We start from the raw sequence: 16,086 nt of genomic DNA on the forward strand, positions 1-16,086 counted from the left end.
TAAAACTAAGTCATTGAGCCAGCTGTATCCCTCCTGAAATATCCACTCTACACCTGCTGAAAACAACGTGCAAAGTTAGGGTCTGGGCTACTTTCCTGAAATATTTTGAAGAGTTCTCGCCTGGTCCATAACTATAAATCCAAACTGTTCAATTAATGAAGCTGAGCTCCACAGGGGAATTTGATTGTTGCAGGGAACTGAGCTGAATTATTATAAAGCAGTGAGACCGAGGAGGACTTAAGCTGTTTCATTTTCAATGATGAGATTCAGTTAATAGTCTCTGTTTGCTTTAAGTCATTTGCTGACATTGGGGTTGTGTCAGCTCTTTATTTACACAATGCATCAAACTGCATGGATGGTGGAGTAAGTTCCCATAAAATGCAGCCATTTAGATGATGTGTTTGCAGAAATAGATCTTTTATGGTCAGGTGACCCATGACCTCCATGCTTTCTATAGAAATATTGATACTTTTTTCATGAGCATGGATAAAAACTCAAAATGGAGAAGCGAAGTTTAAACCTGGCCACACTCCTCAATTTGCAAATTGCAGAGCTGGAACAAAGAGTATTCATGTAGCCAGGCCTTGGACAATCAGCTCCCCGTCAAAACCAGACAGATCTGGAAGTACCTGGCTAGGTGCTGATAGCCATATTGTTTCAGAATGAACCATTGTTTATTCCTCCAGTGAAGCTCCTTTGTTAAAAGAACCACCTGATGAAGGAGCAGCACTACAAAAGCTAGTGCTTCCAAATTGACCTGTTGGACGATACCTGGTTTTATGTGATTTTTAACTTTGTACACCCCAGTCCAACACTGGCACCTCCAATTCAATGTTAGAAGAATGTTGTGCAGACTTGGTAGCCCTCAGTTCAGTACGAGGCCAGAGGCACAGTGTGATAAGGACAGCACTTGACAGTCAAAGGTCAAAACCATGTTTTGCAACTTCCAAATATGGAAAGTAGCCAGCTGATTTGACCTTTCTGCTCCTGCCTGATGCTAGCATTGGACACAGGTCAAAAAGCTTCGAAAAAAAGCCCAGGAAGGGCAACCTGGAACCCCGGCTTGCTCAATGACATCCAGAGAGAACAGTTTTGACTGGCAGCTGAACTGCACAGCATCTCCAGCTCTTTGTTCTTCATAGTGAGCATCATCAGACTGACCAAATTCAAAAGAACACCTTGGCGATACACCCAAAGATAGCTGGTATCGACTTAAGACTGTTTGCTGAGAGATTTAAAGCTGTTTCCTGAAGACTTCTGTGAAGAGATCAATACAGCTTGATAGAGTTTAATTAAAGAACAAAAAAATAGAGTCTGATAAATATTGTTTTTCCTTGATAAAGTGTTCAATAAAGTTGTGTTGAGTCTTCCCTGACTTTTGTCCTCTTTGTCTATCCCATTGCATAATGCATCTGAATTAAAAAGACTGACTGCAAACTGGTCAAAATTGGTCAGGGTACATTTACCTACCTTTCATTTTACAACACGTTCAAACCCATTGGTCTCTGCTAAAGTTTGTGCTGTATAAAAGCCTGCTCTCATCCAACTCTATCAACTATATCAGCATATACTTTTTTCTCATGTGCTTATTTATCCTGCCCTGGCAAGAAGTTATTGTGTTCCCTGTCAATATTCCTTGTGATAGTGAAGACCACATTCTCACTACTCACTGATTAAGAAGTTAAGGATGAAACCTTTGGAAATTTTAATGCACTATACGAATTAAAACAACTTAAGTCATATCACCATATCACCAGAGGATTCTTGACTCAACTTTCCTTTTCCATCCATTTGTCTTGCCTCCCAATTTCTCAAGTTAGAAATTTGGAAGATTATCCATTTGGTCTGACTTGCAAAGACTTATGTTTCACTTGCGTCCACCAATGTGTACATGCAAATCTCCTGAGAAGTTTTATTCTGAGCATTATTGATTAAATTTTTTTAAAATATTGGCAATCTTTGCTTGCGCCAATGAGTGGATTTAAAAAATATTTTGAGTTTGGTTCAAACTTTATGGTTGCAAAATGATGCAAGTAACCTATACTGGTGACAACAGCACCTACATTTTAACCTCACACAGCTGGTGACAATCTGCCGAAGGTATAACATGGATGAGCTCAAAAACATGCCTTTCTTTAAAATCCTGAGGTTAAGATTTTAATATTCATCGTATTGTGTGATTTTGCAGAGAGAAACATAATATAATTCATGGGTAACAAACATTTAGGCAGTGAAGTTCAGCATTAATGGATACAGAGTAAAGCTGTTTATAAAATCTTTTATAATGTATTTTTTATCTCTAACCTCAGATAGTTAACTAATTCTGCCTCAAGGCAAATATTTATATTTCACACTTTTGACCTTTTTCATGCACAGTAGAGAAAAAAAGTGAACTGGGATCTTCACTGGTGAGGGGAGCTGCCCTTTTGACCAGTTGAAGGCAACACGTAGTATTTTTTGATTGAAATGGCCGATTCTGGTTCAGGGAATCTTTAGGAACTCACTCAAAGCAGCATTGAAATTTAATAAAAAGGAATAAGAGTAAAGAAACAAATAAAATAATGTTCAATAACACTCACTTCCTTAAGATGTCCTATTGCAGTCCACTAAAATAAGAACCATGCACTTATTACACATTATGTGTGATCTATGGTTGAAATTGAGATAAGATAAAGAAGAAAAGTGAATTGGTAATTGCTGGCGATTGATTAAAATCCATCCTTTAAATTTGTATTAAATCTGTTATTATCTGAAGTGAATGAGCAATTAAAGCTAATTAATAATTATGATGAGACAGTCAGTCAGATTGTGATTGAAGTGCTATTGGCAGTTATTTAAACTGAATGCTTTTTTTAAGTCGGGTTTTAACATATTACAGCAGATTTTTCAAAAGTGAATCCAGACTGAGGAATTGCTAAGAATCAGAAGCATCACACTGGTAAAGATTTTTCATGAGGCAGTGCTGGTAATCACAAGGGATCTTCTCTGTAAGTATTGCAGAACAAAATGCATTGCCAGTCATAACTATTGTCTCGTTGTTCAGCAATTGGGTAACTTTAATCTGTTTCCAATCCCTGTAACAAGCCTTATCAATCAATCCTCAGACAGCTATAATCTGTTCCCGGCTGAAATGTAGGCATAATCAATCAAACTGATGAGTAATGTCATCAGAACCCTGTCACAGTCTCTTTGTGGGCACAATTTGTCCAACAGGTCACATGATAAAGATGCACCAAGAAATCAATAATTCCTTCTCTGATGAAGAAGTCATGAACTGTTTTGTGTGGATAAAAATGAGCTTTCATTTTTTCTTTGACATTTTTGGAAAGGAATCGATGTGGTGAAACAGAAGACATTTCTTTGTGGTTAGATAAAGCATAAATGATTCTATAACCTTCCATTTCCAGCTTATTGATACACAGAAATGTTCATCCTATTTATTCACGGTAGTAGTTCAGTAGCCTTAGTACAAGTCACAACACATAATCAAAAAGTGGGTGTAATGTAAAGTAGGCTTCATTCTCATCAGACATTTATACACAGTACATTGAACTTTCTGTTCACACACACTGTCAAAATACATTTTTTTCTCCATTATCCATGAAAACATCTTTTCCTTTTCTACCAGATGAGGTGAGTATTCTTCAGAACATAAACAATAGAATTCAGATTTCTATAACATTGAAATAAATTATATTCTATTTTAAAGTAGCAGTCAGTTCGAAGTGCATTGTTAGGTGTAGATTAAGAACATCTGAAAGCAATTATCGACCTTATGTGTGATTATTGTGGAGAAGGCCAGGCAAACAACCAAGGCATGGTTTCGCAGAATACCATGTTGTGAAACAAGTTCCCTTTACATACTGTTTCTCATACTTAGTCACATGTGTTACCTGCTACAAGTAAGTCTACACTTGCTAATGAGCCTGTGTAATGTTTTGTAAATTATCAAGGAGATAGCCCCGGTGCAGAGGGAGGGGGGGACAACAAATAATCCATCAAGCAATGACACTTGAAAAGCCCTCCACTTTTAAGATTTGTCAAATAACAAAATGATAGTACTCTGAGAAACCATGGGCAGAGTTGTCTTTTCACTGCTCAGTCCAGTGATTACTTGCTGGATGTAGCATCCACTTGCTTCTCCTGCCATTTAAGTGGTCTTTCTCAGCACAGTTTGGCCCTGAGGGCTTATTCTGGTGGGGGTCAGGGGTTTTAATTGATTGGTGTTACTTATCAAAACCAGAGAAGGATGGTGGTTTCATTTCCTAAAGGATATTAGTGAACCAGATGTTTTTTTCCCACAACAATTGACAATGGTAACATTGCCATCATTAACCTCTTAATTCCAGATTTTATCAAATTCAAATTCCAGCATCTGTCATGGCAGGATTTGAACCCAGGTCCCAGAAATTGAATTGCTGGATTAATAGTCAGAATCAAAAAGTGTGGCACTGGAAAAGCACAGCAGGTCAGGCAGCATACTTGGAGCAGGAAAATCAATGTTTCTGGCAGGAGCCCTTCATCAGGAAGGGATGATGAAGGGCTTATGCCTGACACATCAACTTTCCTGCTCCTAGGATGCTGCCTGACCTGCTGTGCTTTTCCATCACCACACGTTTTGACTCTGACTCTCCAACATCTGCAGCCCTCACTTCCTCCTTGCTAGGTTAATGGTCCAGCAGTAATACCACGAGGCTATCACTATCTGATCTGGGACACAGAATAAACTGAAAATAACTTCCATGGTGTCAAGCTCATTGTGTTGCTAGTTTGTTGAACAGAAGGAAGTTTAGAGACATAGTCCATCTCAAGGACATGAGGCTATAGCTTACATTTTTTTGGCAAAGTGTCAGTTACATGAGTTCTTTGAATGTTTTTTCACCATCGGACTAGCGAGCTTTCTTACTGTATCTTATCAAACTTGCCAATGACCTACCAACGACTCTGGCATCCCTCGAGCCCAACTCTAACCCCATTTAACCACACATTGTTTACAGAACGATGTGTCACTCAGCAGATATCCCAGAATTTACAACACCCTTGTGCCCACATTATCTCTCAAAAGCCATGTGCACCCAGACAAACATTACTAGTCCAGTGCTCCCCTGCATGGTTACTGACATCTGCCTGGATATGACAGACAAAGGGAAAAGCAGGAGAATCAACGTTTCGGGATATCCTGATGAAGGGCTTATGCCCGAAACGTCAGATTCTCCTGTTCTTTGGAAGCTGCTGACCTGCTGTGCTTGGCGAGCATCGCACATTTTGATTCTTCCTCCAGGGATCAGCAGAAGAGGCCAGGACACCAGAGAATGCCAGCCTGGTCTGCGATTGTCACCTGGGTCAGTACAGACTCAGTCATCTGGAGGCATGCACAGCAATGCAGGAGAAGGTCAATGTCCTTCTGTACTCTGCCAGCAGAAGTAGCACCATCCCTCTATTGTCATTAGTGTACCCTCTTTGTACCAAGGTTCATGCACTACCGCTCTCCCTATTTCCCACAATATGGTCCCTCACTCGCTCTCATCCATCCTACCCCCCAATACCACAGACCCTACATTCCCTCTGCACTGCCTATTCACCTAATCACTCACTCAGGACATCTCCCCATCTGCAGCAAAAATAACAGCCATTCAACCCATTTTTACCTGCATTAATGAGTGCCTGTCTGTCATTCCAGGAGGGAAAAAAGCCCACAATGTGACAGGAAGAGTCAAGCTGGGTGGTAGATTGCCAGATATTCAGACCCTTACATCACGAGCATCCTGAGTCTGACCATTGCGAGCAGTTGGCTGACTGTGTCCAAGCCCTCAGACTGGTATTGGAGGCTGCCATTGACTTACCATCTTGAGCGAAGGTTATCCCCTTTGTTTTGACAGAAGCTTGTCAACAACCATAGCAAGCTTCTTGGTTTCATGCTTATGCTAAGCAACAGGGCATGCATCAATGTTTGAGGAGGGGTATAGGATTGGAATGGTGGTGTTGTGTTGCAGGCTGTGCATTTCTGCTGCACGTGCTGAAGGATACGGATTTGGAATGCAGATGTATCCCCCATTACCTGTGATCAGCATCTCTGATTGTATGGTAAAACCAAATCTGCAGTGCTCGCCCTTGATGAGTGTTCTTGGGAACAGGTCTGAAGAGTCATACTGCACTCCAAATGTTGAGTGCTTTTCTCTATCCACAGATGCTGCACAACTTACTGTGTTTCTCCAGCATTCTTTGTTTAGAGTTCAGATTTCCAGCATCATCAGTATTTTGATTTTATTTGAGGGCTTCCCTTTGTAGTTTAATAATTCACAAGTTTTTGCTTCTGCAACTTGTTGAGGAGTCCATGTCATTTCATGGATGCTCTTCGTTTGAAAGGCCTCCTGTCATTTCTACTAAATGTCATCTTTTCCAGCAGTTATGATTCAATGTGAAAGAATATTGTTAATTTACTTTCTACATACAGTTGGCTATCATTTTGGTGTGCACTTCAATCTTAGTTGCTTTTCATAAGGTTGAAGGCATATTCCATTAATTTTTCAATGCCGAAGGACCCAGACTCATTGATTCCGTTTGCAGTGCGTCTTGCTATTACTGTGACTTGCTGACCACAACATTCCTCACTGTGCACAGCTCTATACATCTACTACTGCCCCAGTCTGCCGAAGCTGCTCAGCATCCTATTTCTTCATTGCTTTTGTACAGTCACTCTCTATCTTAAATGCCAAGATCAATAACACCTCTGGATCACTTTCAACTTCCACTGTAGCCTGGCGCTACAAGAAAATATTAATGACTGTTTTTTAAATAAGGAAGTGATGGATGTTGCTGAGGAGTCATCATGATTAAAGATTATACTGCATTTCCATTAGCTGCTGACAGATACTTATGCATAAATGTTCTGAAAACCGTTACTTTGCCTTTAATGCTCCGAGGGTAGGTTTTAACTGTCAACTGGCTGACTGATGGGACGCACTGGCTGACTGCCCAATCATGCTGGCAGGAGACATGGTTTATTTTGACAGCCAGACCATTTGCCATGCTGGTGCTGAGTTGTGGGCACCAGATGCCATGTTGCCTCTTGCTGTGTGTGTGCCAGTGCCATATTGGGTGGTCCAGAGGCCATCTCAGGAGATAGAAAGATAGTTCTGAGTGTAGCTGCTTTGGTATATGTTATTTTTCAGGAGCCTGAAGGACACACCCAGTTACTCCTTGTCACACCAAAGTGTTTTTTTTTAAACTTACCTTCTGCTGCCTACATTGTGAAGAGTGGGCATATTGTAATCCTCCTAACTAACTGGGAGAATTATGGCCAAGGTTCTATACATGTCATTGAATTTGCCTATGGGAAGGATCTTCCACTTGCCAATGGAAGACCTTTTGAAATATGATGATGCCCATAGCGCTGACACATATGACATCTACTGCACCATTTACACCATGCATCCCAACTTGATTTTCATTACAAATGTACATAGTTTGGTTAAGGAATGCACATCAACAGCAGTTAAAGAAAAGAGAAATAAATAGTGGCATCTTGAAAAAAGGTCCATATTATAGAAGAGGAGGTGCTGGATGCCTTAAATGCATAAAAGTAGGAATCCAGAGGATTAGGGAGATTACAAAACCCAACAGACAGTAACAAAAAAAGAAATAAGGAGGGAGAAGATTAAATATGAGAGTAAGCTGGCCAGTAATATAAAGAAAAACTGTAAGAGTTTCTTTAGATATATAAAGGGCAAAAGGGAGGCAAAAGTGGCCATTAGGCCGTTGGAAAATGACGCTGGAGAGATAGTAGTGGGGAACAAGGAAATGGCTGAGGAATTGAATAATTATTTTGCGTCAGTCTTCACTGTCGAAGACACTAGTAATATCCCAAAAATTCAAGTGAGTGAGGGAGCACAGCTGTGTATGGTGACCATCACCAAGGAGAAGGTGCTAGAAAAACTGATGTCCTGAAGGTCGATAAATCACCTGGACCAGACTGACTACACCCTAGAGTTCTAAGGGAGATAGCTGAGGAGATAATGGAGGCATTAATGGTGATCTTTCAGGAATCACTAGAATTAGGGAGGGTCTCAGAGGACTGGAAAATTGCTAGTGTGACACCCCTTTTTAAAAAGGGAATAAGGCAAAAGACAGAAAATTACAGACAAATTAGCCTAACCTCGGTTGTGGGTAATATCCTGGAATCCATTGTGAAGGATGAGATTTCTGAATACTTGAAGTGTATGGTGAGTCAAGGCAAAGTCAGCATGGTTTCATCAAGGGTTGGTCATGCCTGACAAATCTTCTAGAAATCTTTGAGGAAGTAATGAGCAGGTTAAACCAAGGAGAGCCAAAGGATGTTATCTATCTGGACTTCAAGGAAACCTTTGACAAGAGGTTACTGAGTAGGTTAAGGGCCCATGTTGACAAAGACAAGGTGCTAGTATGGATAGAAGCTTGGCTGTCTGGCGGAAAGCAGAGAGGGATTAAAGGTCCCTTCTCAGGATGGTAGCCAGTGACAAGTAGTGTTTCGCAAGGCTCAATGTTGGGACCACAACTTTTCACTTTACAAGTTAACAATCTTGATGAATGAACTGAGGGCATTCTGGCTAAGTTTGCAGATGATACAAAGATAGGTAGAGAGACATGTAGCATTGAGGAGGTGGGGGGAGCTGCAGAAGGATTTGGACAGGTTAGGAGAGTTGGCAAAGAAGTGACAGATGGAGTACAATGTGGGAAAGTGTGAGGTCATGCACTTTGGTCGGAAGAATAGAGCCATGGACTATCTTCTAAATGGGGAGAAAATTCAGAAATCTGAAGTGCAAAGAGACTTGCGAGTTCTAGTCCACGATTCTCTCAAGGTAAACTTGCAGGTTGAGTCAGAAGTTCAGAAGGCAAATGCAACAATGGCATTTATTTTGAGAGGACTTGAATATAAAAGCAGAAATGTACTTCCTAGGCTCTGGTCAGACCACATTTGGAGTATTGTGCACAGTTTTGGGCTCTATACCTCAGAAAGGATGTTCTGGCCCTGGAGCATGCTCAGAGGAGGTTCACAAGAATGGTCCCAGGAATGAAAAGCTTAACAGATCAGGAACTTTTGAGGACTCTGGTTTATTTTCGATGGAGGGGGAATCTAATTGAAACATAGAGAACACTGAATGGCCTGGACAAAGTGAAGGTTGGGAAGATGTTTCCATTGGTAGGAGAGTCTAGGAACCAATGGCACAGTCCTAAAGTAAAGGGAAGACCTTTTAGAACAGTGATAAGGATAAAGTTCTTTAGCCAGAGAGTGGTGAATCTATGGAATTCATTGCCACAAGGCTTTAGAGGGCAGGACATTGAATATATGTAAGACTAAGCTAGATACATTCTTGAATATCAAGGGAATAAAGTGCTATGGGGAGAAAGCAGGAGAATGCGTTTGAAAAACTTAGCCAGGATTGAATGATGGAGCAAACTCAATGGGCTGAATTGTCTAATTTCTGCTACGAGGTCTTATGATCTAATAGTGCTCCAATACAATGAGTGGATTCATTTCCAAGTGTTACTGCTTTTTTGTACTGGTTTTTCCACTGATACTGAATATATGGCATATATACAAGAACAGGATAGACAACACAGAAACAAGATATTTTGCCTGACGATATGCATTGTCTCCCTTTGAGGTGGTGGCAAATTTGATTGGCAAATCAAAGGGAGAAAAGTTTGATTTGCTTTACTATTATTGTAGTTTCTCCCTTTGACATAGGGTTGTATTATAAACAAGTTATGCTGATAATACATATTGCATTAAGATGAGCTAGAAAACTGTGTAATATTTAATATTTTGTCATGTTTTGGTGTATAATAATTTTGCCAATCATAAGAATGTTTTTATATCAATAATTAATGAATTGTAATTGATGAAGGATATAAACAGATTTCAAATGTTTACAAACATAAAATAAGATGTAAGATATATATTTTATTTATCAGAAATAAGTAGATTTCCATTAATTTAGAAATTATTATTTAATAATTGGATTGCTCTGTCCCCATTTTTTGAGGCAGTGTGTGGTGTATGTGTGTACATGTTGCTTATTGGAAATGTGCTGACTGCCATAATGGTTTGACACACACAAGGACACATTTCTGAAACTGGTATTGGCCTGGGCGGCACGGTGGCACAGTGGCACAGTGGTTAGCACTGCTGCCTCACAGCGCCGGAGACCCGGGTTCAATTCCCGCCTCAGGCGACTGACTGTGTGGAGTTTGCACGTTCTCCCCGTGTCTGCGTGGGTTTCCTCCGGGTGCTCCGGTTTCCTCCCACAGTCCAAAGATGTCCAGGTCAGGTGAATTGGCCATGCTAAATTGCACACAGTGTTAGGTAAGGGGTAAATGTAGGGGTATGGGTGGGTTGCGCTTCGGCGGGTCGGTGTGGACTTGTTGGGCCGAAGGGCCTGTTTCCACACTGTAATCTAATCTAAAACATTTATAAATCATCAGATTTGGCTATGATTAAACAAAGCCGATGCTGTATACGCTGAGGCTAGCAGCAGTCAAACTATTGGTTCTGAACAGACTGTTGAAAGCTGTCTCCCTACTTGTTTGAGCATGGAGACAGAAGATGCTGGATTTACTTTTCCGAACAATACATGAAAACTGAAGAGTACTGTCAGCCATGTTGTCTCATCAATCTTCCCACCCTCGCTTCAAATCCCTAAACACTCTTGACTCATCATACTGAACAGTCCTTGGTATTCCAGACTCCTTGCCTCCTTCTGATTGCTGGGTTACTTCTGTGGTTCTGGATGGCATCATCAATACCAACCTATTTGTTTTATACTATGCTAGAATTGGTCAATGTCCATCTCAACTCATAAACATTAGTGGCATCAAGTCAATTGGGCATAGAGGAAGGCCTTAGATTACTTACAGGGTGGAAACAGGCCCTTCGGCCCAATAAGTCCACACCGACCCGCCGAAGTGCAACCCACACAGACCCACTCCCCCACATCTAACACTACGGGCAATTTAGCATGGCCAATTCACCTAACCCGCACATTTCTTTGGACTGTGGGAGGAAACCGGAGCACCCGGAGGAACCCATGCAGACACGGGGAGAATGTGCAAACTCCACACAGACAGTCAACTGAGGCGGGAAATGAACCCGGGTCTCTGGCGCTGTGAGGCAGCAGTGCTAACCACTGTGCCACCGTGCCACCAATTACCTTCACCAATTCAGTGTATGCAGTCTGGCTCCCCCCCCAACCATACCCTTATATCCCCCCCCCCCACAGCCTAACGAGTTTATTTCTCTTGTTCCATCCAATTTGTTTTTCAAATTATTTATGGTCTCACTTCCACTGGCATCATTGACAGTGAGTTCTAGATATTTATTTATAAAAGAGTTTCCTTGTGCTCCTCTCAGCATTTCTTGCACAAAGCCCTAAGTATGTGTTCTCCACTCCTTGTACCAACAACAGCGGATTTCCCGCCTATCTTACTTACCATGTCATAATCTTTTCAGTCTCATTCAAATCACCCCTCAGTCTCCTTTGCTCTTTGAGGAACAACTACAGCTTCTCCATTCTAACTATGGAACATAAAATCTTTCATCCATGGAACTATTGTAATAAATCTTCTTAACATATTCTCAAAGACCTTCCTTCCCATCTTTCTTAAATGTGCAGTAATCAATACAGTTAGGATATTCTAATTGTGGTAAAAACAATGACTGCAGATGCTGGAAACCAGATTTTGGATTAGTGGTGCTGGAAGAGCACAGCAGTTCAGGCAGCATCCGAGGAGCAGCAAAATTGACATTTCGGGTAAAAGCCCTTCATCAGGAATAAAGGTAGAGAGCCTGATGCATGGAGAGATAAGCTAGAGGAGGGTGGGGGTGAGGAGAAAGTAGCATGGAGTACAATAGGTGAGTGGGGGAGGGGATGAAGGTGATAGGTCAGGGAGGAGGGTGGAGTGGATAGGTGGAAAAGAAGATAGGCAGGTAGGACAAGTCATGGGGACAGTGCTCAGCTGGAAGTTTGGAACGATGGTGAGGTGGGGGAAGGGGAAATGAGGAAACTGTTGAAGTCCACATTGATGCCCTGGGGTTGAAGTGTTCCGAGGCGGAAGATGAGGCATTTTTCTTCCAGGCGTCTGGTGGTGAGGGAGCGGCGGTGAAGGAGGCCCAGGACCTCCATGTCCTCGGCAGAGTGGGAGGGGGATTTGAAATGTTGGGCCACAGGGAGGTGTAGTTGATTGGTGCAGGTGTCCCGGAGATGTTCCCTAAAGCGCTCTGCTAGGAGGCGTCCAGTCTCCCCAATGTAGAGGAGACCGCATCGGGAGCAACGGATACAATAAATGATATTACTGGATGTGCAGGTAAAACTTTGAAGGATTTGGAAGGCTCCTTTAGGGCCTTGGATAGAGGTGGGACATTAACCGCCTCAACCTGTCTACCCCCCCTCCCCCACTCCAACCTCTCACCCTCACAACATGCAGCCCTACAATCCCTCTGCTCCAATCCCAACCTCACCATCAAGCCAGCAGATAAAGGGGGCGCAGTGGTAGTCTGGCGCACTGATCTCTACACCGCTGAAGCCAAACGCCAACTCGAGGACACCTCTTCCTACCTTCCCCTCAACCATGACCCCACCCCCCATCACCAAACCATCATCTTCCAGACCATACACAACGTCATCACCTCAGGAGATCTCCCACCCACAGCTTCCAACCTCATAGTCCGGGAATCCCGCACTGCCCAGTTCTACCTCCTTCCCAAGATCCACAAGCCTGACCACCCTGGCCGACCCATTGTCTCAGCATGCTCCTGCCCCACTGAACTCAGCTCTACCTACCTTGACACTGTCCTATCCCCCCCTAGTCCAGGAACTCCACACATACGTTCGAGACACCACCCATGCCCTCCACCTCCTCCAAGCCTTCCGTTCCCCGGCCCCCAACACCTCATCTTCACCATGGATATCCAATCCCTCTACAGCTCCATCCACCATGACCAGGGCCTCCAAGCTCTCCATTTTTTCCTCTCCCGACGTCCCCAACAGTACCCTTCTACCGACACTCTCATTCGTTTGGCCGAACTGATCCTCACCCTTAACAATTTCTCCTTCGAATCCTCCCACTTCCTCCAGACCAAAGGGGTAGCCATGGGCACACATATGGGCCCCAGCTATGCCTGTCGCTTTGTTGGCTACGTAGAACAGTCGATCTTCCGTAATTACACCGGCACTACTTCCCACCTCTTCTTCCGCTACATTGATGACTGCATTGGCGCAACCTCATGCTCCCGCGAGGAGGTTGAGCAATTCATCAACTTCACCAACACATTCCACCCTGACCTTAAATTTACCTGGACCATCTCTGACACCTCCCTCCCCTTCCTGGACCTCTCCATCTCCATTAATGACGACCGACTTGATACTGACATTTTTTACAAACCCACCAACTCCCACAGCTACCTGGATTACACCTCTTCCCACCCTATCTCTTGCAAAAATGCCATCCCATATTCCCAATTCCTCCGCCTCTGCCTTATCTGCGCCCAGGAGGACCAGTTCCACCACAGAACACACCAGATGGCCTCCTTCTTTAGAGACCGCAATTTCCCTTCCCACATGGTTAAAGATGCCCTCCAGTGCATCTCGTCCACATCCCGCACCTCCGCCCTCAGACCCCACCCCTCCAACCATAACAAGGACAGAATGCCCCTGGTGCTCACCTTCCACCCTACCAACCTTCATATAAACTAAATCATCTGCCAACATTTCCGCCACCTCCAAAAAGACCCCACCACCAGGGATATATTTCCCACCCCACCCCTTTCCGCCTTCCGCAAAGACCGTTCCCTCCATGGCTACCTGGTCAGGTCCACGCCCCCCGACAACCCACCCTCCCATCCTGGCACTTTCCCCTGCCACCGCAGGAACTGCAAAACCTGTGCCCACACCTCCTCCCTCACATCCATCCAAGGCCCTAAAGGAGCCTTCCACATCCATCAAAGTTTTACCTGCACATCCACTAATATCATTTATTGCATCCGTTGCTCCCGATGCAGTCTCCTATACATTGGGGAGACTGGACGCCTCCTAGCAGAGCGCTTTAGGGAATATCTCCGGGACACCCGTACCAATCAACCACACCGCCCCGTGGCCCAACATTTCAACTCCCCCTCCCACTCTGCCGAGGACATGGAGGTCCTGGGCCTCCTTCACCGCCGCTCCCTCACCACCAGACACCTGGAAGAAGAACGCCTCATCTTCCGCCTCGGAACACTTCAACCCCAGGGCATCAATGTGGATTTCAACAGTTTCCTCATTTCCCCTTCCCCCACCTCACCATCGTTCCAAACTTCCAGCTGAGCACTGTCCCCATGACTTGTCCTACCTGCCTATCTTCTTTTCCACCTATCCACTCCACTCTCCTCCCTGACCTATCACCTTCATCCCCTCCCCCACTCACCTATTGTACTCCATGCTACTTTCTCCTCACCCCCACCCTCCTCTAGCTTATCTCTCCACCCTTCAGGTTCTCTGCCTTTATTCCTGATGAAGGGCTTTTGCCCAAAGCATCGATTTTGCTGTTCCTCAGATGCTGCCTGAACTTCCAGCACCACTAATCCATATTTTAATTGTGGCCTGTCCAGAGTTTAATAACAGTTCACTTTTGTGCTCAATCCCTCTACTTGTAAAGTCCAGGCTCTCAAACACTTTGCTAACTATTTTGTCAATAAGTCCTGCCAGCTTCAAACACCCATATATATGAACATGCTGGTCATGCTTCCCTTGCACACTCTTTAGAATTCTGCCATGATATTTACAATCCCTCTATGTGTCCCATTTGACTAAATGCATCGTCTCTCTCTTCTTATTAAATTGCAGGTCCCACTTATCTGCCTATTCTGTTAGCCTGTGTCCTGTTGCAGTCAACTGATATGAACCCCACAGTTTAATAGTACTCTGATGACAAATTTAACTTTTTAGTAATTAAATCTGGTATATGTTCTGCTATTATCTTGTGATCTTAATCATCATTACATTGGAGAATGTAGGTACAGCCTCCAGCTTCGTGTAATTTATTTTGCTGCTTTACTGAACGGATTTCAGTCTTCATAAATCACAGTTTATTAAATTTTCTAACCTTTCACACGTTATTGGGTAAAACAGGAGAAACCCAATATATGAAATGCAATTAGCAGTATCACAGCCCAGCTTTCTGCTATGCTCAATCAATACCAATCCTTCTGTGCTGCATAATGGGATCCATAGACAATTTTCACTTCCATCTCTTCTAATCTGTGTTTTTTTTAATATGCTGTTTATTAATAGCTAATGTCATATATTTTTGTACAATGCAGTGTCTGACACCATTACAAGCTTCATTCAAGATGGACAAACATTTTGAAATCCAGAGCCAATTTGAGTGTGCTTGTATTTGCAATGAAGACTAAACTTGACCAAGTGTGACATCAAGAAGTCCTACCAAAACCTGAGTCAATGGGAATCAGAAGGAAAACTCTCCACTGGTTGGGGTTATATCTTGCACTAAGAAAGATGATTGTTTGATGTCAGTCATCTCAGCTTCAGGACATTGTGAACTGCAGTGACCACATCTGCAGCAAGTATTGGTTGTTGGAAGAACTCCGGATCAGAATTGATGATCTTGAATCTGAGCTTCAAACATTGCGACACATCCAGGAGGGGAGAGTTACCAGCTGTCCCCTTGACTGGTCCGACCTGCCTAGCTCCTTTTCCACTTATCCACTCCACCTCTCCTCCCTGACCAGCACCTTCATCTCCTCCCCCACTCACCTATTGTACTCTATGCTACTCTCTCTCCACCCCCACCCTAGCTTATCTCTCCACGCTTCAGGCTCTCTGCCTTTATTCTTGATGTAGGGCTTTTGCCCGAAACGTCGATTTCACTGCTCGTTAGATGCTGCCTGAATTGCTGTGCTCTTCCAGTACCACAGAATCTGGTTTCCAGCATCTGCAGTTATGTTTTTAACAATTTGTTTCAGGAGGCAGTCACACCTGGTAGATTAAGTAGTTCAAACTCAGTTAATGATCAGGAACAACAGGGAGTGACTATGAGGCAGGTAGGGGGATT

This window comes from Chiloscyllium plagiosum, unplaced genomic scaffold (genome assembly GCF_037043375.1).
Source record: "Chiloscyllium plagiosum isolate Xiang-an unplaced genomic scaffold, Cpla_swu_hap1 HiC_scaffold_29, whole genome shotgun sequence".
In the NCBI taxonomy this organism is placed as follows: domain Eukaryota; kingdom Metazoa; phylum Chordata; class Chondrichthyes; order Orectolobiformes; family Hemiscylliidae; genus Chiloscyllium; species Chiloscyllium plagiosum.